Raw genomic sequence first — 26,849 nt, 5'->3', positions numbered from 1 at the left:
TTTTTCTCCTTCTCAGAAGCTTCTATTTTGACCAATTTCAGGCATTAAAATGACTCTAAACACACTTATATTAGTTCCAAAAGTAATAATTCACATGCAATAGTCATTTTCTGTCAAAAAATTAAATATTAAAAATTTACCATCTTTGACCATCTGGAGAAAGTTAGACTGGTCACGGGTCATCGTTTTTCATCAGAAAATAGTTTTTTTGGACTGTAGAAAAATTGATTCAAAATGTCATTTGGATTGTGCCTCATGTTGAATAACTACTTTTTAAAGCCTCAATGTGATCAAAATTGGCATTTTTACAGACTTTTTCTCCTACTCAGAAACTTCTATTTCGACCTATTTCAGGCGTTAAAATTACTCTAAACACACTTATTTTTGTTCCAAAAGTGATATTTCACATGCAAAAGTCATTTTGAGTCAAAAAATTTAATATTAAAAATTTACACTTTTTGACCATCTGGAGAAAGTTCGACAGGTCACGGGTCATCGTTTTTCATCAGAAAATTGATTTTTTGGACTGTAGAAAAATTGATTCAAAATGTCATTTGGATTGTGCCTCATGTTGAATAACTACTTTTTAAAGCATTCAATGTGACCAAAATTGGCATTTTTACAGACATTTTCTCCTACTCAGAAACTTCTATTTCCACCAATTTCAGGAATTAAAATGACTCTAAACACACTTATTTTTGTTCCAAAAGTGATATTTCACATGCAAAAGTCATTGTGAGTCAAAAAATTAAATAATAAAAAATTACCATTTTTGACCATCTGGAGAAAGTTCGACATCTTTATAACTACTTTTTAAAGCCTCAATGTGACCAAAATTGCCATTTTTACAGACTTTTTCTCCTTCTCAGAAGCTTCTATTTTGACCAATTTCAGGCATTAAAATGACTCTAAACACACTTATATTAGTTCCAAAAGTGATAATTCACATGCAATAGTCATTTACTGTCAAAAAATTAAATATTAAAAAATTACCATTTTTGACCATCTGGAGAAAGTTTGACAGGTCACGGGTCATCGTTTTTCATCAGAAAATTGATTTTTTGGACTGTAGAAAACTTTATTCAAAATGTCATTTGGATTGTGCCTCATGTTGAATAACTACTTTTTAAAGCCTCAATGTGACCAAAATTGCCATTTTTACAGACTTTTTCTCCTTCTCAGAAACTTCAATTTTGACCAATTTCAGGCATTAAAATGACTCTAAACACACTTATATTAGTTCCAAAAGTGATAATTCACATGCAATAGTCATTTACTGTCAAAAAATTAAATATTAAAAAATTACCATTTTTGACCATCTGGAGAAAGTTCGACAGGTCTCGGGTCATCGTTTTTCATCAGAAAATTGATTTTTTGGACTGTAGAAAAATTGATTCAAAACGTCATTTGGATGGTGCCTCATTTTGAATAACTACTGTTTAAAGCCTCACTGTGACCAAAATTGGCATTTTTACAGACTTTTTCTCCTACTCAGAAGCTTCTATTTTGACCAATTTCAGGCATTAAAATGACTATAAACACACTTATTTTAGTTCCAAAAGTGGTAATTCACATGCAATAGTCATTTACAGTCAAAAAATTAAATATTACAAATTTATTATTTTTGACCATCTGGAGAAAGTTTGACAGGTCATGGGTCATCATTTTTCATCAGAAAATTGATTTTTTGGACTGTAGAAAAATTGATTCAAAATGTCATTTGGATTGTGCCTCATGTTGAATAACCACTTTTTAAAGCCTCAATGTGACCAAAATTGCCATTTTTACAGACTTTTTCTCCTACTCAGAAGCTTCTATTTTGACCAATTTCAGGCATTAAAATGACTCTAAACACACTTATATTAGTTCTAAAATTGATATTTCACATGCAAAAGTCATTTACAGTCACAAAATTAAATATTAAAAAATTACAATTTTTGACCATCTGGAGAAAGTTCGACAGGTCACGGGTCATCGTTTTTCATCAGAAAATTGATTTTTTGGACTGTAGAAAAATTGATTCAAAATGTCATTTGGATTGTGCCTCATGTTGAATAACTACTTTTTAAAGCCTCAATGTGACCAAAATTGGCATTTTTACAGACATTTTCTCCTACTCAGAAACTTCTATTTCCACCAATTTCAGGGATTAAAATGACTCTAAACACACTTATTTTTGTTCCAAAAGTGATATTTCACATGCAAAAGTCATTTTGAGTCAAAAAATTAAAAATTAAAAAATTACCATTTTTGACCATCTGGAGAAAGTTCGACATCTTTATAACTACTTTTTAAAGCCTCAATGTGACAAAAATTGCCATTTTTACAGACTTTTTCTCCTTCTCAGAAGCTTCTATTTTGACCAATTTCAGGCATTAAAATGACTCTAAACACACTTATATTAGTTCCAAAAGTGATAATTCACATGCAATAGTCATTTATGGTCAAAAAATTAAATATTAAAAAATTACCATTTTTGACCATCTGGAGAAAGTTCGACAGGTCACGGGTCATCGTTTTTCATCAGAAAATTGATTTTTTGGACTGTAGAAAAATTGATTCAAAATGTCATTTGGATTGTGCCTCATGTTGAATAACTACTTTTTAAAGCCTCAATGTGACCAAAATTGGCATTTTTACAGACATTTTCTCCTACTCAGAAACTTCTATTTCGACCAATTTCAGGGATTAAAATGACTCTAAACACACTTATTTTTGTTCCAAAAGTGATATTTCACATGCAAAAGTCATTTTGAGTCAAAAAATTAAATATTAAAAATTTACCATCTTTGACCATCTGGAGAAAGTTCGACAGGTCACGGGTCAACGTTTTCATCAGAAAATTGATTTTTTGGACTGTAGAAAAATTGATTCAAAATGTCATTTGGGTTGTGCCTCATGTTGAATAACTACTTATTGAAGCCTCAATGTGACCAAAATTGGTATTTATACAGACATTTTCTCCTACTCAGAAACTTCAATTTCGACCAATTTCAGGCATTAAAATGGCTCTAAACACACTTATTATTGTTCCAAAAGTGATATTTCACATGCAAAAGTCATTTTGAGTCAAAAAATTAAATATTAAAAAATTACCATTTTTGACGATCTGAAGAAAGTTCGACAGGTCACGGGTCATCGTTTTTCATCAGAAAATTGATTTTTTGGACTGTAGAAAAATTGATTCAAAATGTCATTTGGGTTGTGCCTCATGTTGAATAACTACTTATTGAAGCCTCAATGTGACCAAAATTGGTATTTATACAGACATTTTCTCCTACTCAGAAGCTTCTATTTTGACCAATTTCAGGCATTAAAATGACTCTAAACACACTTATATTAGTTCTAAAATTGATATTTCACATGCAAAAGTCATTTACAGTCACAAATTTAAATATTAAAAAATTACAATTTTTGACCATCTGGAGAAAGTTCGACAGGTCACGGGTCATCGTTTTTCATCAGAAAATTGATTTTTTGGACTGTAGAAAAATTGATTCAAAATGTCATTTGGATTGTGCCTCATGTTGAATAACTACTTTTTAAAGCCTCAATGTGACCAAAATTGGCATTTTTACAGACATTTTCTCCTACTCAGAAACTTCTATTTCCACCAATTTCAGGGATTAAAATGACTCTAAACACACTTATTTTTGTTCCAAAAGTGATATTTCACATGCAAAAGTCATTTTGAGTCAAAAAATTAAAAATTAAAAAATTACCATTTTTGACCATCTGGAGAAAGTTCGACATCTTTATAACTACTTTTTAAAGCCTCAATGTGACAAAAATTGCCATTTTTACAGACTTTTTCTCCTTCTCAGAAGCTTCTATTTTGACCAATTTCAGGCATTAAAATGACTCTAAACACACTTATATTAGTTCCAAAAGTGATAATTCACATGCAATAGTCATTTATGGTCAAAAAATTAAATATTAAAAAATTACCATTTTTGACCATCTGGAGAAAGTTCGACAGGTCACGGGTCATCGTTTTTCATCAGAAAATTGATTTTTTGGACTGTAGAAAAATTGATTCAAAATGTCATTTGGATTGTGCCTCATGTTGAATAACTACTTTTTAAAGCCTCAATGTGACCAAAATTGGCATTTTTACAGACATTTTCTCCTACTCAGAAACTTCTATTTCGACCAATTTCAGGGATTAAAATGACTCTAAACACACTTATTTTTGTTCCAAAAGTGATATTTCACATGCAAAAGTCATTTTGAGTCAAAAAATTAAATATTAAAAATTTACCATCTTTGACCATCTGGAGAAAGTTCGACAGGTCACGGGTCAACGTTTTCATCAGAAAATTGATTTTTTGGACTGTAGAAAAATTGATTCAAAATGTCATTTGGGTTGTGCCTCATGTTGAATAACTACTTATTGAAGCCTCAATGTGACCAAAATTGGTATTTATACAGACATTTTCTCCTACTCAGAAACTTCTATTTCGACCAATTTCAGGCATTAAAATGGCTCTAAACACACTTATTATTGTTCCAAAAGTGATATTTCACATGCAAAAGTCATTTTGAGTCAAAAAATTAAATATTAAAAAATTACCATTTTTGACAATCTGAAGAAAGTTCGACAGGTCACGGGTCATCGTTTTTTCATCAAAAAATTTATATTTTGGACTGTAGAAAAATTGATTCAAAATGTCATTTGGATTGTGCCTCATGTTGAATAACTACTTTTTAAAGCCTCAATGTGACCAAAATTGCCATTTTTACAGACTTTTTCTCCTTCTCAGAAGCTTCTATTTTGACCAATTTCAGGCATTAAAATGACTCTAAACACACTTATATTAGTTCCAAAAGTGATAATTCACATGCAATAGTCATTTACTGTCAAAAAATTAAATATTAAAAAATTACCATTTTTGACCATCTGGAGAAAGTCCGACAGGTCATGGGTCATCGTTTTTCATCAGAAAATTGGTTTTTTGGATTGTAGAAAAATTGATTCAAAATGTCATTTGGATTGTGCCTCATGTTGAATAACTACTGTTTTAAGCCTCAATGTGATCAAAATTGGCATTTTTACAGACTTTTTCTCCTACTCAGAAACTTCTATTTCGACCAATTTCAGGCATTAAAATGACTCTAAACACACTTATTTTTGTTCCAAAAGTGATATTTCACATGCAAAAGTCATTTTGAGTCAAAAAATTAAATATTAAAAATTTACCATCTTTGACCATCTGGAGAAAGTTCAACAGGTCACGGGTCATCGTTTTCATCAGAAAATTGATTTTTTGGATTGTAGAAAAATTGATTCAAAATGTCATTTAGATTGTGCCTCATGTTGAATAACTACTTTTTAAAGCCTCAATGTGACCAAAATTGGCATTTTTACAGACATTTTCTCCTACTCAGAAACTACTATTTCGACCAATTTCAGGCATTAAAATGACTCTAAACACACTTATTTCAGTTCCAAAAGTGATAATTCACAAGCAATAGTCATTTACAGTCAAGAAATTAAATATTAAAACATTACCATTTTTGACGATCTGAAGAAAGTTCGACAGGTCACGGGTCATTGTTTTTCATCAGAAAATTGATTTTTTGGACTGTAGAAAAATTGATTCAAAATGTCATTTGGATTGTGCCTCATGTTGAATAACTACTTTTTAAAGCCTCAATGTGACCAAAATTGCCATTTTTACAGACTTTTTCTCCTTCTCAGAAGCTTCTATTTTGACCAATCTCAGGCATTAAAATGACTCTAAACACACTTATATTAGTTCTAAAATTGATATTTCACATGCAAAAGTCATTTACAGTCAAAAAATTTAATATTAAAAATTTACACTTTTTGACCATCTGGAGAAAGTTCGACAGGTCACGGGTCATCGTTTTTCATCAGAAAATTGATTTTTTGGACTGTAGAAAAATTGATTCAAAATGTCATTTGGATTGTGCCTCATGTTGAATAACTACTTTTTAAAGCCTCAATGTGACCAAAATTGGCATTTTTACAGACATTTTCTCCTACTCAGAAACTTCTATTTCCACCAATTTCAGGAATTAAAATGACTCTAAACACACTTATTTTTGTTCCAAAAGTGATATTTCACATGCAAAAGTCATTTTGAGTCAAAAAATTAAATAATAAAAAATTACCATTTTTGACCATCTGGAGAAAGTTCGACATCTTTATAACTACTTTTTAAAGCCTCAATGTGACCAAAATTGCCATTTTTACAGACTTTTTCTCCTACTCAGAAGCTTCTATTTCGACCAATTTCAGGCATTAAAGTGACTCTAAACACACTTATTTTAGTTCCAAAAGTGATAATTCACATGCAATAGTCATTTACTGTCAAAAAATTAAATATTAAAAAATTACCATTTTTGACCATCTGGAGAAAGTTTGACAGGTCACGGGTCATCGTTTTTCATCAGAAAATTGATTTTTTGGACTGTAGAAAACTTTATTCAAAATGTCATTTGGATTGTGCCTCATGTTGAATAACTACTTTTTAAAGCCTCAATGTGACCAAAATTGCCATTTTTACAGACTTTTTCTCCTTCTCAGAAACTTCTATTTTGACCAATTTCAGGCATTAAAATGACTCTAAACACACTTATATTAGTTCCAAAAGTGATAATTCACATGCAATAGTCATTTACTGTCAAAAAATTAAATATTAAAAAATTACCATTTTTGACCATCTGGAGAAAGTTCGACAGGTCTCGGGTCATCGTTTTTCATCAGAAAATTGATTTTTTGGACTGTAGAAAAATTGATTCAAAACGTCATTTGGATGGTGCCTCATTTTGAATAACTACTGTTTAAAGCCTCACTGTGACCAAAATTGGCATTTTTACAGACTTTTTCTCCTACTCAGAAGCTTCTATTTTGACCAATTTCAGGCATTAAAATGACTATAAACACACTTATTTTAGTTCCAAAAGTGGTAATTCACATGCAATAGTCATTTACAGTCAAAAAATTAAATATTACAAATTTATTATTTTTGACCATCTGGAGAAAGTTTGACAGGTCATGGGTCATCATTTTTCATCAGAAAATTGATTTTTTGGACTGTAGAAAAATTGATTCAAAATGTCATTTGGATTGTGCCTCATGTTGAATAACTACTGTTTTAAGCCTCAATGTGACCAAAATTGGCATTTTTACAGACTTTTTCTCCTACTCAGAAGCTTCTATTTTGACCAATTTCAGGCATTAAAATGACTCTAAACACACTTATATTAGTTCTAAAATTGATATTTCACATGCAAAAGTCATTTACAGTCAAAAAATTAAATATTAAAAAATTACAATTTTTGACCATCTGGAGAAAGTTCGACAGGTCACGGGTCATCGTTTTTCATTAGAAATTTTTTTTTTTGGACTGTAGAAAAATTGATTCAAAATGTCATTTGGATTGTGCCTCATGTTGAATAACTACTTTTTAAAGCCTCAATGTGACCAAAATTGGCATTTTTACAGACATTTTCTCCTACTCAGAAACTTCTATTTCCACCAATTTCAGGGATTAAAATGACTCTAAACACACTTATTTTTGTTCCAAAAGTGATATTTCACATGCAAAAGTCATTTTGAGTCAAAAAATTAAAAATTAAAAAATTACCATTTTTGACCATCTGGAGAAAGTTTGACATCTTTATAACTACTTTTTAAAGCCTCAATGTGACAAAAATTGCCATTTTTACAGACTTTTTCTCCTTCTCAGAAGCTTCTATTTTGACCAATTTCAGGCATTAAAATGACTCTAAACACACTTATATTAGTTCCAAAAGTGATAATTCACATGCAATAGTCATTTACGGTCAAAAAATTAAATATTAAAAAATTACCATTTTTGACCATCTGGAGAAAGTTCGACAGGTCACGGGTCATCGTTTTTCATCAGAAAATTGATTTTTTGGACTGTAGAAAAATTGATTCAAAATGTCATTTGGATTGTGCCTCATGTTGAATAAGTACTTTTTAAAGCCTCAATGTGACCAAAATTGCCATTTTTACAGACTTTTTCTCCTTCTCAGAAGCTTCTATTTTGACCAATTTCAGGCATTAAAATGACTCTAAACACAATTATATTAGTTCCAAAAGTGATAATTCACATGCAATAGTCATTTACTGTCAAAAAATTAAATATTAAAAAATTACCATTTTTGACTATCTGGAGAAAGTTCGACAGGTCACGGGTCATCGTTTTTCATCAGAAAATTGATTTTTTGGACTGTAGAAAAATTGATTCAAAATGTCATTTGGATTGTGCCTCATGTTGAATAACTACTTTTTAAAGCCTCAATGTGACCAAAATTGGCATTTTTACAGACATTTTCTCCTACTCAGAAACTTCTATTTCGACCAATTTCAGGGATTAAAATGACTCTAAACACACTTATTTTTGTTCCAAAAGTGATATTTCACATGCAAAAGTCATTTTGAGTCAAAAAATTAAATATTAAAAATTTACCATCTTTGACCATCTGGAGAAAGTTCGACAGGTCACGGGTCAACGTTTTCATCAGAAAATTGATTTTTTGGACTGTAGAAAAATTGATTCAAAATGTCATTTGGGTTGTGCCTCATGTTGAATAACTACTTATTGAAGCCTCAATGTGACCAAAATTGGTATTTATACAGACATTTTCTCCTACTCAGAAACTTCTATTTCGACCAATTTCAGGCATTAAAATGGCTCTAAACACACTTATTTTAGTTCCAAAAGTGATAATTCACATGCAATAGTCATTTACAGTCAAGAAATTAAATATTAAAAAATTACCATTTTTGACCATCTGGAGAATGTTCGACAGGTCACGGGTCATCGTTTTTCATCAGAAAATTGATTTTTTGGATTGTAGAAAAATTGATTCAAAATGTCATTTGGATTGTGCCTCATGTTGAATAACTACTGTTTTAAGCCTCAATGTGACCAAAATTAGCATTTTTACAGACTTTTTCTCCTACTCAGAAGCTTCTATTTTGACCAATTTCAGGCATTAAAATGACTCTAAACACACTTATATTAGTTCTAAAATTGATATTTCACATGCAAAAGTCATTTACAGTCAAAAAATTAAATATTAAAAAATTACAATTTTTGACCATCTGGAGAAAGTTCGACAGGTCACGGGTCATCGTTTTTCATCAGAAAATTGATTTTTTGGACTGTAGAAAAATTGATTCAAAATGTCATTTGGATTGTGCCTCATGTTGAATAACTACTTTTTAAAGCCTCAATGTGACCAAAATTGGCATTTTTACAGACATTTTCTCCTACTCAGAAACTTCAATCTCCACCAATTTCAGGGATTAAAATGACTCTAAACACACTTATTTTTGTTCCAAAAGTGATATTTCACATGCAAAAGTCATTTTGAGTCAAAAAATTAAAAATTTAAAAATTACTATTTTTGACCATCTGGAGAAAGTTCGACATCTTTATAACTACTTTTTAAAGCCTCAATGTGACCAAAATTGCCATTTTTACAGACTTTTTCTCCTTCTCAGAAGCTTCTATTTTGACCAATTTCAGGCATTAAAATGACTCTAAACACACTTATATTAGTTCCAAAAGTGATAATTCACATGCAATAGTCATTTACTGTCAAAAAAATTAAATATTAAAAAATTACCATTTTTGACCATCTGGAGAAAGTTCGACAGGTCACGGGTCATCGTTTTTCATCAGAAAATTTATTTTTTGGACTGTAGAAAAATTGATTCAAAATGTCATTTGGATTGTGCCTCATGTTGAATAACTACTTTTTAAAGCCTCAATGTGACCAAAATTGCCATTTTTACAGACTTTTTCTCCTTCTCAGAAGCTTCTATTTTGACCAATTTCAGGCATTAAAATGACTCTAAACACACTTGTATTAGTTTCAAAAGTGATAATTCACATGCAATAGTCATTTACTGTCAAAAAATTAAATATTAAAAAATTACCATTTTTGACTATCTGGAGAAAGTTCGACAGGTCACGGGTCATCGTTTTTCATCAGAAAATTGATTTTTTGGACTGTAGAAAAATTGATTCAAAATGTCATTTGGATTGTGCCTCATGTTGAATAACTACTTTTTAAAGCCTCAATGTGACCAAAATTGCCATTTTTACAGACTTTTTCTCCTTCTCAGAAGCTTCTATTTTGACCAATTTCAGGCATTAAAATGACTCTAAACACACTTATATTAGTTCCAAAAGTGATAATTCACATGCAATAGTCATTTACTGTCAAAAAATTAAATATTAAAAAATTACCATTTTTGACCATCTGGAGAAAGTCCGACAGGTCACGGGTCATCGTTTTTCATCAGAAAATTGATTTTTTGGATTGTAGAAAAATTGATTCAAAATGTCATTTGGATTGTGCCTCATGTTGAATAACTACTGTTTTAAGCCTCAATGTGACCAAAATTGGCATTTTTACAGACTTTTTCTCCTACTCAGAAGCTTCTATTTTGACCGATTTCAGGCATTAAAATGACTCTAAACACACTTATATTAGTTCTAAAATTGATATTTCACATGCAAAAGTCATTTACAGTCAAAAAATTAAATATTAAAAAATTACAATTTTTGACCATCTGGAGAAAGTTCGACAGGTCACGGGTCATCGTTTTTCATCAGAAAATTGATTTTTTGGACTGTAGAAAAATTGATTCAAAATGTCATTTGGATTGTGCCTCATGTTGAATAACTACTTTTTAAAGCCTCAATGTGACCAAAATTGGCATTTTTACAGACATTTTCTCCTACTCAGAAACTTCTATTTCCACCAATTTCAGGGATTAAAATGACTCTAAACACACTTATTTTTGTTCCAAACGTGATATTTCACATGCAAAAGTCATTTTGAGTCAAAAAATTAAATATTAAAAAATTACCATTTTTGACGATCTGAAGAAAGTTCGACAGGTCACGGGTCATCGTTTTTCATCAGAAAATTGATTTTTTGGACTGTAGAAAAATTGATTCAAAATGTCATTTGGATTGTGCCTCATGTTGAATAAGTACTTTTTAAAGCCTCAATGTGACCAAAATTGGCATTTTTTGCAGACTTTTTCTACTACTCAGAAGCCTCTATTTCAACCAATTTCAGGCACTAAAATGACTCTAAACACACTTATTTTAGTTCCAAAAGTGATAATTCACATGCAATAGTCATTTACAATCAAGAAATTAAATATTAAAAAATTACCATTTTTGACCATCTGGAGAATGTTCGACAGGTCACGGGTCATCGTTTTTCATCAAAAAATTGATATTTTGGACTGTAGAAAAATTGATTCAAAATGTCATTTGGATTGTGCCTCATGTTGAATAACTACTTTTTAAAGCCTCAATGTGACCAAAATTGCCATTTTTACAGACTTTTTCTCCTTCTCAGAAGCTTCTATTTTGACCAATTTCAGGCATTAAAATGACTCTAAACACACTTATATTAGTTCCAAAAGTGATAATTCACATGCAATAGTCATTTACTGTCAAAAAATTAAATATTAAAAAATTACCATTTTTGACCATCTGGAGAAAGTTCGACAGGTCACGGGTCATCGTTTTTCATCAGAAAATTGATTTTTTGGACTGTAGAAAAATTGATTCAAAATGTCATTTGGATTGTGCCTCATGTTGAATAAGTACTTTTTAAAGCCTCAATGTGACCAAAATTGCCATTTTTACAGACTTTTTCTCCTTCTCTTAAGCTTCTATTTTGACCAATTTCAGGCATTAAAATGACTCTAAACACAATTATATTAGTTCCAAAAGTGATAATTCACATGCAATAGTCATTTACTGTCAAAAAATTAAATATTAAAAAATTATCATTTTTGACTATCTGGAGAAAGTTCGACAGGTCACGGGTCATCGTTTTTCATCAGAAAATTGATTTTTTGGACTGTAGAAAAATTGATTCAAAATGTCATTTGGATTGTGCCTCATGTTGAATAACTACTTTTTAAAGCCTCAATGTGACCAAAATTGGCATTTTTACAGACATTTTCTCCTACTCAGAAACTTCTATTTCGACCAATTTCAGGGATTAAAATGACTCTAAACACACTTATTTTTGTTCCAAAAGTGATATTTCACATGCAAAAGTCATTTTGAGTCAAAAAATTAAATATTAAAAATTTACCATCTTTGACCATCTGGAGAAAGTTCGACAGGTCACGGGTCAACGTTTTCATCAGAAAATTGATTTTTTGGACTGTAGAAAAATTGATTCAAAATGTCATTTGGGTTGTGCCTCATGTTGAATAACTACTTATTGAAGCCTCAATGTGACCAAAATTGGTATTTATACAGACATTTTCTCCTACTCAGAAACTTCTATTTCGACCAATTTCAGGCATTAAAATGGCTCTAAACACACTTATTATTGTTCCAAAAGTGATATTTCACATGCAAAAGTCATTTTGAGTCAAAAAATTAAATATTAAAAAATTACCATTTTTGACGATCTGAAGAAAGTTCGACAGGTCACGGGTCATCGTTTTTCATCAGAAAATTGATTTTTTGGACTGTAGAAAAATTGATTCAAAATGTCATTTGGATTGTGCCTCATGTTGAATAAGTACTTTTTAAAGCCTCAATGTGACCAAAATTGGCATTTTTTGCAGACTTTTTCTACTACTCAGAAGCCTCTATTTCAACCAATTTCAGGCACTAAAATGACTCTAAACACACTTATTTTAGTTCCAAAAGTGATAATTCACATGCAATAGTCATTTACAATCAAGAAATTAAATATTAAAAAATTACCATTTTTGACCATCTGGAGAATGTTCGACAGGTCACGGGTCATCGTTTTTCATCAAAAAATTGATATTTTGGACTGTAGAAAAATTGATTCAAAATGTCATTTGGATTGTGCCTCATGTTGAATAACTACTTTTTAAAGCCTCAATGTGACCAAAATTGCCATTTTTACAGACTTTTTCTCCTTCTCAGAAGCTTCTATTTTGACCAATTTCAGGCATTAAAATGACTCTAAACACACTTATATTAGTTCCAAAAGTGATAATTCACATGCAATAGTCATTTACTGTCAAAAAATTAAATATTAAAAAATTACCATTTTTGACCATCTGGAGAAAGTCCGACAGGTCATGGGTCATCGTTTTTCATCAGAAAATTGATTTTTTGGATTGTAGAAAAATTGATTCAAAATGTCATTTGGATTGTGCCTCATGTTGAATAACTACTGTTTTAAGCCTCAATGTGATCAAAATTGGCATTTTTACAGACTTATTCTCCTACTCAGAAACTTCTATTTCGACCAATTTCAGGCATTAAAATGACTCTAAACACACTTATTTTTGTTCCAAAAGTGATATTTCACATGCAAAAGTCATTTTGAGTCAAAAAATTAAATAATAAAAAATTACCATTTTTGACCATCTGGAGAAAGTTCGACATCTTTATAACTACTTTTTAAAGCCTCAATGTGACCAAAATTGCCATTTTTACAGACTTTTTCTCCTTCTCAGAAGCTTCTATTTTGACCAATTTCAGGCATTAAAATGACTCTAAACACACTTATATTAGTTCCAAAAGTGATAATTCACATGCAATAGTCATTTACGGTCAAAAAATTAAATATTAAAAAATTACCATTTTTGACTATCTGGAGAAAGTTCGACAGGTCACGGGTCATCGTTTTTCATCAGAAAATTGATTTTTTGGACTGTAGAAAAATTGATTCAAAATGTCATTTGGATTGTGCCTCATGTTGAATAACTACTTTTTAAAGCCTCAATGTGACCAAAATTGGCATTTTTACAGACATTTTCTCCTACTCAGAAACTTCTATTTCGACCAATTTCAGGGATTAAAATGACTCTAAACACACTTATTTTTGTTCCAAAAGTGATATTTCACATGCAAAAGTCATTTTGAGTCAAAAAATTAAATATTAAAAATTTACCATCTTTGACCATCTGGAGAAAGTTCGACAGGTCACGGGTCAACGTTTTCATCAGAAAATTGATTTTTTGGACTGTAGAAAAATTGATTCAAAATGTCATTTGGGTTGTGCCTCATGTTGAATAACTACTTATTGAAGCCTCAATGTGACCAAAATTGGTATTTATACAGACATTTTCTCCTACTCAGAAACTTCTATTTCGACCAATTTCAGGCATTAAAATGGCTCTAAACACACTTATTATTGTTCCAAAAGTGATATTTCACATGCAAAAGTCATTTTGAGTCAAAAAATTAAATATTAAAAAATTACCATTTTTGACGATCTGAAGAAAGTTCGACAGGTCACGGGTCATCGTTTTTCATCAGAAAATTGATTTTTTGGACTGTAGAAAAATTGATTCAAAATGTCATTTGGATTGTGCCTCATGTTGAATAAGTACTTTTTAAAGCCTCAATGTGACCAAAATTGGCATTTTTTGCAGACTTTTTCTACTACTCAGAAGCCTCTATTTCAACCAATTTCAGGCACTAAAATGACTCTAAACACACTTATTTTAGTTCCAAAAGTGATAATTCACATGCAATAGTCATTTACAATCAAGAAATTAAATATTAAAAAATTACCATTTTTGACCATCTGGAGAATGTTCGACAGGTCACGGGTCATCGTTTTTCATCAAAAAATTTATATTTTGGACTGTAGAAAAATTGATTCAAAATGTCATTTGGATTGTGCCTCATGTTGAATAACTACTTTTTAAAGCCTCAATGTGACCAAAATTGCCATTTTTACAGACTTTTTCTCCTTCTCAGAAGCTTCTATTTTGACCAATTTCAGGCATTAAAATGACTCTAAACACACTTATATTAGTTCCAAAAGTGATAATTCACATGCAATAGTCATTTACTGTCAAAAAATTAAATATTAAAAAATTACCATTTTTGACCATCTGGAGAAAGTCCGACAGGTCATGGGTCATCGTTTTTCATCAGAAAATTGGTTTTTTGGATTGTAGAAAAATTGATTCAAAATGTCATTTGGATTGTGCCTCATGTTGAATAACTACTGTTTTAAGCCTCAATGTGATCAAAATTGGCATTTTTACAGACTTTTTCTCCTACTCAGAAACTTCTATTTCGACCAATTTCAGGCATTAAAATGACTCTAAACACACTTATTTTTGTTCCAAAAGTGATATTTCACATGCAAAAGTCATTTTGAGTCAAAAAATTAAATATTAAAAATTTACCATCTTTGACCATCTGGAGAAAGTTCAACAGGTCACGGGTCATCGTTTTCATCAGAAAATTGATTTTTTGGATTGTAGAAAAATTGATTCAAAATGTCATTTAGATTGTGCCTCATGTTGAATAACTACTTTTTAAAGCCTCAATGTGACCAAAATTGGCATTTTTACAGACATTTTCTCCTACTCAGAAACTACTATTTCGACCAATTTCAGGCATTAAAATGACTCTAAACACACTTATTTCAGTTCCAAAAGTGATAATTCACAAGCAATAGTCATTTACAGTCAAGAAATTAAATATTAAAACATTACCATTTTTGACGATCTGAAGAAAGTTCGACAGGTCACGGGTCATTGTTTTTCATCAGAAAATTGATTTTTTGGACTGTAGAAAAATTGATTCAAAATGTCATTTGGATTGTGCCTCATGTTGAATAACTACTTTTTAAAGCCTCAATGTGACCAAAATTGCCATTTTTACAGACTTTTTCTCCTTCTCAGAAGCTTCTATTTTGACCAATCTCAGGCATTAAAATGACTCTAAACACACTTATATTAGTTCTAAAATTGATATTTCACATGCAAAAGTCATTTACAGTCAAAAAATTTAATATTAAAAATTTACACTTTTTGACCATCTGGAGAAAGTTCGACAGGTCACGGGTCATCGTTTTTCATCAGAAAATTGATTTTTTGGACTGTAGAAAAATTGATTCAAAATGTCATTTGGATTGTGCCTCATGTTGAATAACTACTTTTTAAAGCCTCAATGTGACCAAAATTGGCATTTTTACAGACATTTTCTCCTACTCAGAAACTTCTATTTCCACCAATTTCAGGAATTAAAATGACTCTAAACACACTTATTTTTGTTCCAAAAGTGATATTTCACATGCAAAAGTCATTTTGAGTCAAAAAATTAAATAATAAAAAATTACCATTTTTGACCATCTGGAGAAAGTTCGACATCTTTATAACTACTTTTTAAAGCCTCAATGTGACCAAAATTGCCATTTTTACAGACTTTTTCTCCTACTCAGAAGCTTCTATTTCGACCAATTTCAGGCATTAAAGTGACTCTAAACACACTTATTTTAGTTCCAAAAGTGATAATTCACATGCAATAGTCATTTACTGTCAAAAAATTAAATATTAAAAAATTACCATTTTTGACCATCTGGAGAAAGTTTGACAGGTCACGGGTCATCGTTTTTCATCAGAAAATTGATTTTTTGGACTGTAGAAAACTTTATTCAAAATGTCATTTGGATTGTGCCTCATGTTGAATAACTACTTTTTAAAGCCTCAATGTGACCAAAATTGCCATTTTTACAGACTTTTTCTCCTTCTCAGAAACTTCTATTTTGACCAATTTCAGGCATTAAAATGACTCTAAACACACTTATATTAGTTCCAAAAGTGATAATTCACATGCAATAGTCATTTACTGTCAAAAAATTAAATATTAAAAAATTACCATTTTTGACCATCTGGAGAAAGTTCGACAGGTCTCGGGTCATCGTTTTTCATCAGAAAATTGATTTTTTGGACTGTAGAAAAATTGATTCAAAACGTCATTTGGATGGTGCCTCATTTTGAATAACTACTGTTTAAAGCCTCACTGTGACCAAAATTGGCATTTTTACAGACTTTTTCTCCTACTCAGAAGCTTCTATTTTGACCAATTTCAGGCATTAAAATGACTATAAACACACTTATTTTAGTTCCAAAAGTGGTAATTCACATGCAATAGTCATTTACAGTCAAAAAATTAAATATTACAAATTTATTATTTTTGACCATCTGGAGAAAGTTTGACAGGTCATGGGTCATCATTTTTCATCAGAAAATTGATTTTTTGGACTGTAGAAAAATTGATTCAAAATGTCATTTGGATTGTGCCTCATGTTGAATAACTACTGTTTTAAGCCTCAATGTGACCAAAATTGGCATTTTTACAGACTTTTTCTCCTACTCAGAAGCTTCTATTTTGACCAATTTCAGGCATTAAAATGACTCTAAACACACTTATATTAGTTCTAAAATTGATATTTCACATGCAAAAGTCATTTACAGTCAAAAAATTAAATATTAAAAAATTACAATTTTTGACCATCTGGAGAAAGTTCGACAGGTCACGGGTCATCGTTTTTCATTAGAAATTTTTTTTTTTGGACTGTAGAAAAATTGATTCAAAATGTCATTTGGATTGTGCCTCATGTTGAATAACTACTTTTTAAAGCCTCAATGTGACCAAAATTGGCATTTTTACAGACATTTTCTCCTACTCAGAAACTTCTATTTCGACCAATTTCAGGGATTAAAATGACTCTAAACACACTTATTTTTGTTCCAAAAGTGATATTTCACATGCAAAAGTCATTTTGAGTCAAAAAATTAAATATTAAAAATTTACCATCTTTGACCATCTGGAGAAAGTTCGACAGGTCACGGGTCAACGTTTTCATCAGAAAATTGATTTTTTGGACTGTAGAAAAATTGATTCAAAATGTCATTTGGGTTGTGCCTCATGTTGAATAACTACTTATTGAAGCCTCAATGTGACCAAAATTGGTATTTATACAGACATTTTCTCCTACTCAGAAACTTCTATTTCGACCAATTTCAGGCATTAAAATGGCTCTAAACACACTTATTATTGTTCCAAAAGTGATATTTCACATGCAAAAGTCATTTTGAGTCAAAAAATTAAATATTAAAAAATTACCATTTTTGACGATCTGAAGAAAGTTCGACAGGTCACGGGTCATCGTTTTTCATCAGAAAATTGATTTTTTGGACTGTAGAAAAATTGATTCAAAATGTCATTTGGATTGTGCCTCATGTTGAATAAGTACTTTTTAAAGCCTCAATGTGACCAAAATTGGCATTTTTTGCAGACTTTTTCTACTACTCAGAAGCCTCTATTTCAACCAATTTCAGGCACTAAAATGACTCTAAACACACTTATTTTAGTTCCAAAAGTGATAATTCACATGCAATAGTCATTTACAATCAAGAAATTAAATATTAAAAAATTACCATTTTTGACCATCTGGAGAATGTTCGACAGGTCACGGGTCATCGTTTTTCATCAAAAAATTTATATTTTGGACTGTAGAAAAATTGATTCAAAATGTCATTTGGATTGTGCCTCATGTTGAATAACTACTTTTTAAAGCCTCAATGTGACCAAAATTGCCATTTTTACAGACTTTTTCTCCTTCTCAGAAGCTTCTATTTTGACCAATTTCAGGCATTAAAATGACTCTAAACACACTTATATTAGTTCCAAAAGTGATAATTCACATGCAATAGTCATTTACTGTCAAAAAATTAAATATTAAAAAATTACCATTTTTGACCATCTGGAGAAAGTCCGACAGGTCATGGGTCATCGTTTTTCATCAGAAAATTGGTTTTTTGGATTGTAGAAAAATTGATTCAAAATGTCATTTGGATTGTGCCTCATGTTGAATAACTACTGTTTTAAGCCTCAATGTGATCAAAATTGGCATTTTTACAGACTTTTTCTCCTACTCAGAAACTTCTATTTCGACCAATTTCAGGCATTAAAATGACTCTAAACACACTTATTTTTGTTCCAAAAGTGATATTTCACATGCAAAAGTCATTTTGAGTCAAAAAATTAAATATTAAAAATTTACCATCTTTGACCATCTGGAGAAAGTTCAACAGGTCACGGGTCATCGTTTTCATCAGAAAATTGATTTTTTGGATTGTAGAAAAATTGATTCAAAATGTCATTTAGATTGTGCCTCATGTTGAATAACTACTTTTTAAAGCCTCAATGTGACCAAAATTGGCATTTTTACAGACATTTTCTCCTACTCAGAAACTACTATTTCGACCAATTTCAGGCATTAAAATGACTCTAAACACACTTATTTCAGTTCCAAAAGTGATAATTCACAAGCAATAGTCATTTACAGTCAAGAAATTAAATATTAAAACATTACCATTTTTGACGATCTGAAGAAAGTTCGACAGGTCACGGGTCATTGTTTTTCATCAGAAAATTGATTTTTTGGACTGTAGAAAAATTGATTCAAAATGTCATTTGGATTGTGCCTCATGTTGAATAACTACTTTTTAAAGCCTCAATGTGACCAAAATTGCCATTTTTACAGACTTTTTCTCCTTCTCAGAAGCTTCTATTTTGACCAATCTCAGGCATTAAAATGACTCTAAACACACTTATATTAGTTCTAAAATTGATATTTCACATGCAAAAGTCATTTACAGTCAAAAAATTTAATATTAAAAATTTACACTTTTTGACCATCTGGAGAAAGTTCGACAGGTCACGGGTCATCGTTTTTCATCAGAAAATTGATTTTTTGGACTGTAGAAAAATTGATTCAAAATGTCATTTGGATTGTGCCTCATGTTGAATAACTACTTTTTAAAGCCTCAATGTGACCAAAATTGGCATTTTTACAGACATTTTCTCCTACTCAGAAACTTCTATTTCCACCAATTTCAGGAATTAAAATGACTCTAAACACACTTATTTTTGTTCCAAAAGTGATATTTCACATGCAAAAGTCATTTTGAGTCAAAAAATTAAATAATAAAAAATTACCATTTTTGACCATCTGGAGAAAGTTCGACATCTTTATAACTACTTTTTAAAGCCTCAATGTGACCAAAATTGCCATTTTTACAGACTTTTTCTCCTACTCAGAAGCTTCTATTTCGACCAATTTCAGGCATTAAAGTGACTCTAAACACACTTATTTTAGTTCCAAAAGTGATAATTCACATGCAATAGTCATTTACTGTCAAAAAATTAAATATTAAAAAATTACCATTTTTGACCATCTGGAGAAAGTTTGACAGGTCACGGGTCATCGTTTTTCATCAGAAAATTGATTTTTTGGACTGTAGAAAACTTTATTCAAAATGTCATTTGGATTGTGCCTCATGTTGAATAACTACTTTTTAAAGCCTCAATGTGACCAAAATTGCCATTTTTACAGACTTTTTCTCCTTCTCAGAAACTTCTATTTTGACCAATTTCAGGCATTAAAATGACTCTAAACACACTTATATTAGTTCCAAAAGTGATAATTCACATGCAATAGTCATTTACTGTCAAAAAATTAAATATTAAAAAATTACCATTTTTGACCATCTGGAGAAAGTTCGACAGGTCTCGGGTCATCGTTTTTCATCAGAAAATTGATTTTTTGGACTGTAGAAAAATTGATTCAAAACGTCATTTGGATGGTGCCTCATTTTGAATAACTACTGTTTAAAGCCTCACTGTGACCAAAATTGGCATTTTTACAGACTTTTTCTCCTACTCAGAAGCTTCTATTTTGACCAATTTCAGGCATTAAAATGACTATAAACACACTTATTTTAGTTCCAAAAGTGGTAATTCACATGCAATAGTCATTTACAGTCAAAAAATTAAATATTACAAATTTATTATTTTTGACCATCTGGAGAAAGTTTGACAGGTCATGGGTCATCATTTTTCATCAGAAAATTGATTTTTTGGACTGTAGAAAAATTGATTCAAAATGTCATTTGGATTGTGCCTCATGTTGAATAACTACTGTTTTAAGCCTCAATGTGACCAAAATTGGCATTTTTACAGACTTTTTCTCCTACTCAGAAGCTTCTATTTTGACCAATTTCAGGCATTAAAATGACTCTAAACACACTTATATTAGTTCTAAAATTGATATTTCACATGCAAAAGTCATTTACAGTCAAAAAATTAAATATTAAAAAATTACAATTTTTGACCATCTGGAGAAAGTTCGACAGGTCACGGGTCATCGTTTTTCATTAGAAATTTTTTTTTTTGGACTGTAGAAAAATTGATTCAAAATGTCATTTGGATTGTGCCTCATGTTGAATAACTACTTTTTAAAGCCTCAATGTGACCAAAATTGGCATTTTTACAGACATTTTCTCCTACTCAGAAACTTCTATTTCCACCAATTTCAGGGATTAAAATGACTCTAAACACACTTATTTTTGTTCCAAAAGTGATATTTCACATGCAAAAGTCATTTTGAGTCAAAAAATTAAAAATTAAAAAATTACCATTTTTGACCATCTGGAGAAAGTTTGACATCTTTATAACTACTTTTTAAAGCCTCAATGTGACAAAAATTGCCATTTTTACAGACTTTTTCTCCTTCTCAGAAGCTTCTATTTTGACCAATTTCAGGCATTAAAATGACTCTAAACACACTTATATTAGTTCCAAAAGTGATAATTCACATGCAATAGTCATTTACGGTCAAAAAATTAAATATTAAAAAATTACCATTTTTGACCATCTGGAGAAAGTTCGACAGGTCACGGGTCATCGTTTTTCATCAGAAAATTGATTTTTTGGACTGTAGAAAAATTGATTCAAAATGTCATTTGGATTGTGCCTCATGTTGAATAAGTACTTTTTAAAGCCTCAATGTGACCAAAATTGCCATTTTTACAGACTTTTTCTCCTTCTCAGAAGCTTCTATTTTGACCAATTTCAGGCATTAAAATGACTCTAAACACAATTATATTAGTTCCAAAAGTGATAATTCACATGCAATAGTCATTTACTGTCAAAAAATTAAATATTAAAAAATTACCATTTTTGACTATCTGGAGAAAGTTCGACAGGTCACGGGTCATCGTTTTTCATCAGAAAATTGATTTTTTGGACTGTAGAAAAATTGATTCAAAATGTCATTTGGATTGTGCCTCATGTTGAATAACTACTTTTTAAAGCCTCAATGTGACCAAAATTGGCATTTTTACAGACATTTTCTCCTACTCAGAAACTTCTATTTCGACCAATTTCAGGGATTAAAATGACTCTAAACACACTTATTTTTGTTCCAAAAGTGATATTTCACATGCAAAAGTCATTTTGAGTCAAAAAATTAAATATTAAAAATTTACCATCTTTGACCATCTGGAGAAAGTTCGACAGGTCACGGGTCAACGTTTTCATCAGAAAATTGATTTTTTGGACTGTAGAAAAATTGATTCAAAATGTCATTTGGGTTGTGCCTCATGTTGAATAACTACTTATTGAAGCCTCAATGTGACCAAAATTGGTATTTATACAGACATTTTCTCCTACTCAGAAACTTCTATTTCGACCAATTTCAGGCATTAAAATGGCTCTAAACACACTTATTTTAGTTCCAAAAGTGATAATTCACATGCAATAGTCATTTACAGTCAAGAAATTAAATATTAAAAAATTACCATTTTTGACCATCTGGAGAATGTTCGACAGGTCACGGGTCATCGTTTTTCATCAGAAAATTGATTTTTTGGATTGTAGAAAAATTGATTCAAAATGTCATTTGGATTGTGCCTCATGTTGAATAACTACTGTTTTAAGCCTCAATGTGACCAAAATTAGCATTTTTACAGACTTTTTCTCCTACTCAGAAGCTTCTATTTTGACCAATTTCAGGCATTAAAATGACTCTAAACACACTTATATTAGTTCTAAAATTGATATTTCACATGCAAAAGTCATTTACAGTCAAAAAATTAAATATTAAAAAATTACAATTTTTGACCATCTGGAGAAAGTTCGACAGGTCACGGGTCATCGTTTTTCATCAGAAAATTGATTTTTTGGACTGTAGAAAAATTGATTCAAAATGTCATTTGGATTGTGCCTCATGTTGAATAACTACTTTTTAAAGCCTCAATGTGACCAAAATTGGCATTTTTACAGACATTTTCTCCTACTCAGAAACTTCAATCTCCACCAATTTCAGGGATTAAAATGACTCTAAACACACTTATTTTTGTTCCAAAAGTGATATTTCACATGCAAAAGTCATTTTGAGTCAAAAAATTAAAAATTTAAAAATTACTATTTTTGACCATCTGGAGAAAGTTCGACATCTTTATAACTACTTTTTAAAGCCTCAATGTGACCAAAATTGCCATTTTTACAGACTTTTTCTCCTTCTCAGAAGCTTCTATTTTGACCAATTTCAGGCATTAAAATGACTCTAAACACACGTATATTAGTTCCAAAAGTGATAATTCACATGCAATAGTCATTTACTGTCAAAAAAATTAAATATTAAAAAATTACCATTTTTGACCATCTGGAGAAAGTTCGACAGGTCACGGGTCATCGTTTTTCATCAGAAAATTTATTTTTTGGACTGTAGAAAAATTGATTCAAAATGTCATTTGGATTGTGCCTCATGTTGAATAACTACTTTTTAAAGCCTCAATGTGACCAAAATTGCCATTTTTACAGACTTTTTCTCCTTCTCAGAAGCTTCTATTTTGACCAATTTCAGGCATTAAAATGACTCTAAACACACTTGTATTAGTTTCAAAAGTGATAATTCACATGCAATAGTCATTTACTGTCAAAAAATTAAATATTAAAAAATTACCATTTTTGACTATCTGGAGAAAGTTCGACAGGTCACGGGTCATCGTTTTTCATCAGAAAATTGATTTTTTGGACTGTAGAAAAATTGATTCAAAATGTCATTTGGATTGTGCCTCATGTTGAATAACTACTTTTTAAAGCCTCAATGTGACCAAAATTGCCATTTTTACAGACTTTTTCTCCTTCTCAGAAGCTTCTATTTTGACCAATTTCAGGCATTAAAATGACTCTAAACACACTTATATTAGTTCCAAAAGTGATAATTCACATGCAATAGTCATTTACTGTCAAAAAATTAAATATTAAAAAATTACCATTTTTGACCATCTGGAGAAAGTCCGACAGGTCACGGGTCATCGTTTTTCATCAGAAAATTGATTTTTTGGATTGTAGAAAAATTGATTCAAAATGTCATTTGGATTGTGCCTCATGTTGAATAACTACTGTTTTAAGCCTCAATGTGACCAAAATTGGCATTTTTACAGACTTTTTCTCCTACTCAGAAGCTTCTATTTTGACCGATTTCAGGCATTAAAATGACTCTAAACACACTTATATTAGTTCTAAAATTGATATTTCACATGCAAAAGTCATTTACAGTCAAAAAATTAAATATTAAAAAATTACAATTTTTGACCATCTGGAGAAAGTTCGACAGGTCACGGGTCATCGTTTTTCATCAGAAAATTGATTTTTTGGACTGTAGAAAAATTGATTCAAAATGTCATTTGGATTGTGCCTCATGTTGAATAACTACTTTTTAAAGCCTCAATGTGACCAAAATTGGCATTTTTACAGACATTTTCTCCTACTCAGAAACTTCTATTTCCACCAATTTCAGGGATTAAAATGACTCTAAACACACTTATTTTTGTTCCAAAAGTGATATTTCACATGCAAAAGTCATTTTGAGTCAAAAAATTAAAAATTAAAAAATTACCATTTTTGACCATCTGGAGAAAGTTCGACATCTTTATAACTACTTTTTAAAGCCTCAATGTGACAAAAATTGCCATTTTTACAGACTTTTTCTCCTTCTCAGAAGCTTCTATTTTGACCAATTTCAGGCATTAAAATGACTCTAAACACACTTATATTAGTTCCAAAAGTGATAATTCACATGCAATAGTCATTTACGGTCAAAAAATTAAATATTAAAAAATTACCATTTTTGACCATCTGGAGAAAGTTCGACAGGTCACGGGTCATCGTTTTTCATCAGAAGATTGATTTTTTGGACTGTAAAAAAATTGATTCAAAATGTCATTTGGATTGTGCCTCATGTTGAATAAGTACTTTTTAAAGCCTCAATGTGACCAAAATTGGCATTTTTACAGACATTTTCTCCTACTCAGAAACTTCTATTTCGACCAATTTCAGGGATTAAAATGACTCTAAACACACTTATTTTTGTTCCAAAAGTGATATTTCACATGCAAAAGTCATTTTGAGTCAAAAAATTAAATATTAAAAATTTACCATCTTTGACCATCTGGAGAAAGTTCGACAGGTCACGGGTCATCGTTTTCATCAGAAAATTGATTTTTTGGACTGTAGAAAAATTGATTCAAAATGTCATTTGGGTTGTGCCTCATGTTGAATAACTACTTATTGAAGCCTCAATGTGACCAAAATTGGCATTTTTACAGACATTTTCTCCTACTCAGAAACTTCAATCTCCACCAATTTCAGGGATTAAAATGACTCTAAACACACTTATTTTTGTTCCAAAAGTGATATTTCACATGCAAAAGTCATTTTGAGTCAAAAAATTTTAAATTTAAAAATTACCATTTTTGACCATCTGGAGAAAGTTCGACATCTTTATAACTACTTTTTAAAGCCTCAATGTGACCAAAATTGCCATTTTTACAGACTTTTTCTCCTTCTCAGAAGCTTCTATTTTGACCAATTTCAGGCATTAAAATGACTCTAAACACACTTATATTAGTTCCAAAAGTGATAATTCACATGCAATAGTCATTTACTGTCAAAAAAATTAAATATTAAAAAATTACCATTTTTGACCATCTGGAGAAAGTTCGACAGGTCACGGGTCATCGTTTTTCATCAGAAAATTTATTTTTTGGACTGTAGAAAAATTGATTCAAAATGTCATTTGGATTGTGCCTCATGTTGAATAACTACTTTTTAAAGCCTCAATGTGACCAAAATTGCCATTTTTACAGACTTTTTCTCCTTCTCAGAAGCTTCTATTTTGACCAATTTCAGGCATTAAAATGACTCTAAACACACTTGTATTAGTTTCAAAAGTGATAATTCACATGCAATAGTCATTTACTGTCAAAAAATTAAATATTAAAAAATTACCATTTTTGACTATCTGGAGAAAGTTCGACAGGTCACGGGTCATCGTTTTTCATCAGAAAATTGATTTTTTGGACTGTAGAAAAATTGATTCAAAATGTCATTTGGATTGTGCCTCATGTTGAATAACTACTTTTTAAAGCCTCAATGTGACCAAAATTGCCATTTTTACAGACTTTTTCTCCTTCTCAGAAGCTTCTATTTTGACCAATTTCAGGCATTAAAATGACTCTAAACACACTTATATTAGTTCCAAAAGTGATAATTCACATGCAATAGTCATTTACTGTCAAAAAATTAAATATTAAAAAATTACCATTTTTGACCATCTGGAGAAAGTCCGAAAGGTCACGGGTCATCGTTTTTCATCAGAAAATTGATTTTTTGGATTGTAGAAAAATTGATTCAAAATGTCATTTGGAATGTGCCTCATGTTGAATAACTACTGTTTTAAGCCTCAATGTGACCAAAATTGGCATTTTTACAGACTTTTTCTCCTACTCAGAAGCTTCTATTTTGACCGATTTCAGGCATTAAAATGACTCTAAACACACTTATATTAGTTCTAAAATTGATATTTCACATGCAAAAGTCATTTACAGTCAAAAAATTAAATATTAAAAAATTACAATTTTTGACCATCTGGAGAAAGTTCGACAGGTCACGGGTCATCGTTTTTCATCAGAAAATTGATTTTTTGGACTGTAGAAAAATTGATTCAAAATGTCATTTGGGTTGTGCCTCATGTTGAATAACTACTTATTGAAGCCTCAATGTGACCAAAATTGGTATTTTTACAGATATTTTCTCCTACTCAGAAACTTCTATTTCGACCAATTTCAGGCATTAAAATGGCTCTAAACACACTTATTATTGTTCCAAAAGTGATATTTCACATGCAAAAGTCATTTTGAGTCAAAAAATTAA

The sequence above is a fragment of the Triturus cristatus genome, chromosome 7, assembly GCF_964204655.1.
Source record: "Triturus cristatus chromosome 7, aTriCri1.1, whole genome shotgun sequence".
Classification (NCBI taxonomy): Eukaryota; Metazoa; Chordata; class Amphibia; order Caudata; family Salamandridae; genus Triturus; species Triturus cristatus.
The sequence above is the reverse complement of the archived record's forward strand: the minus strand, read 5'-3'. Positions refer to the sequence as shown.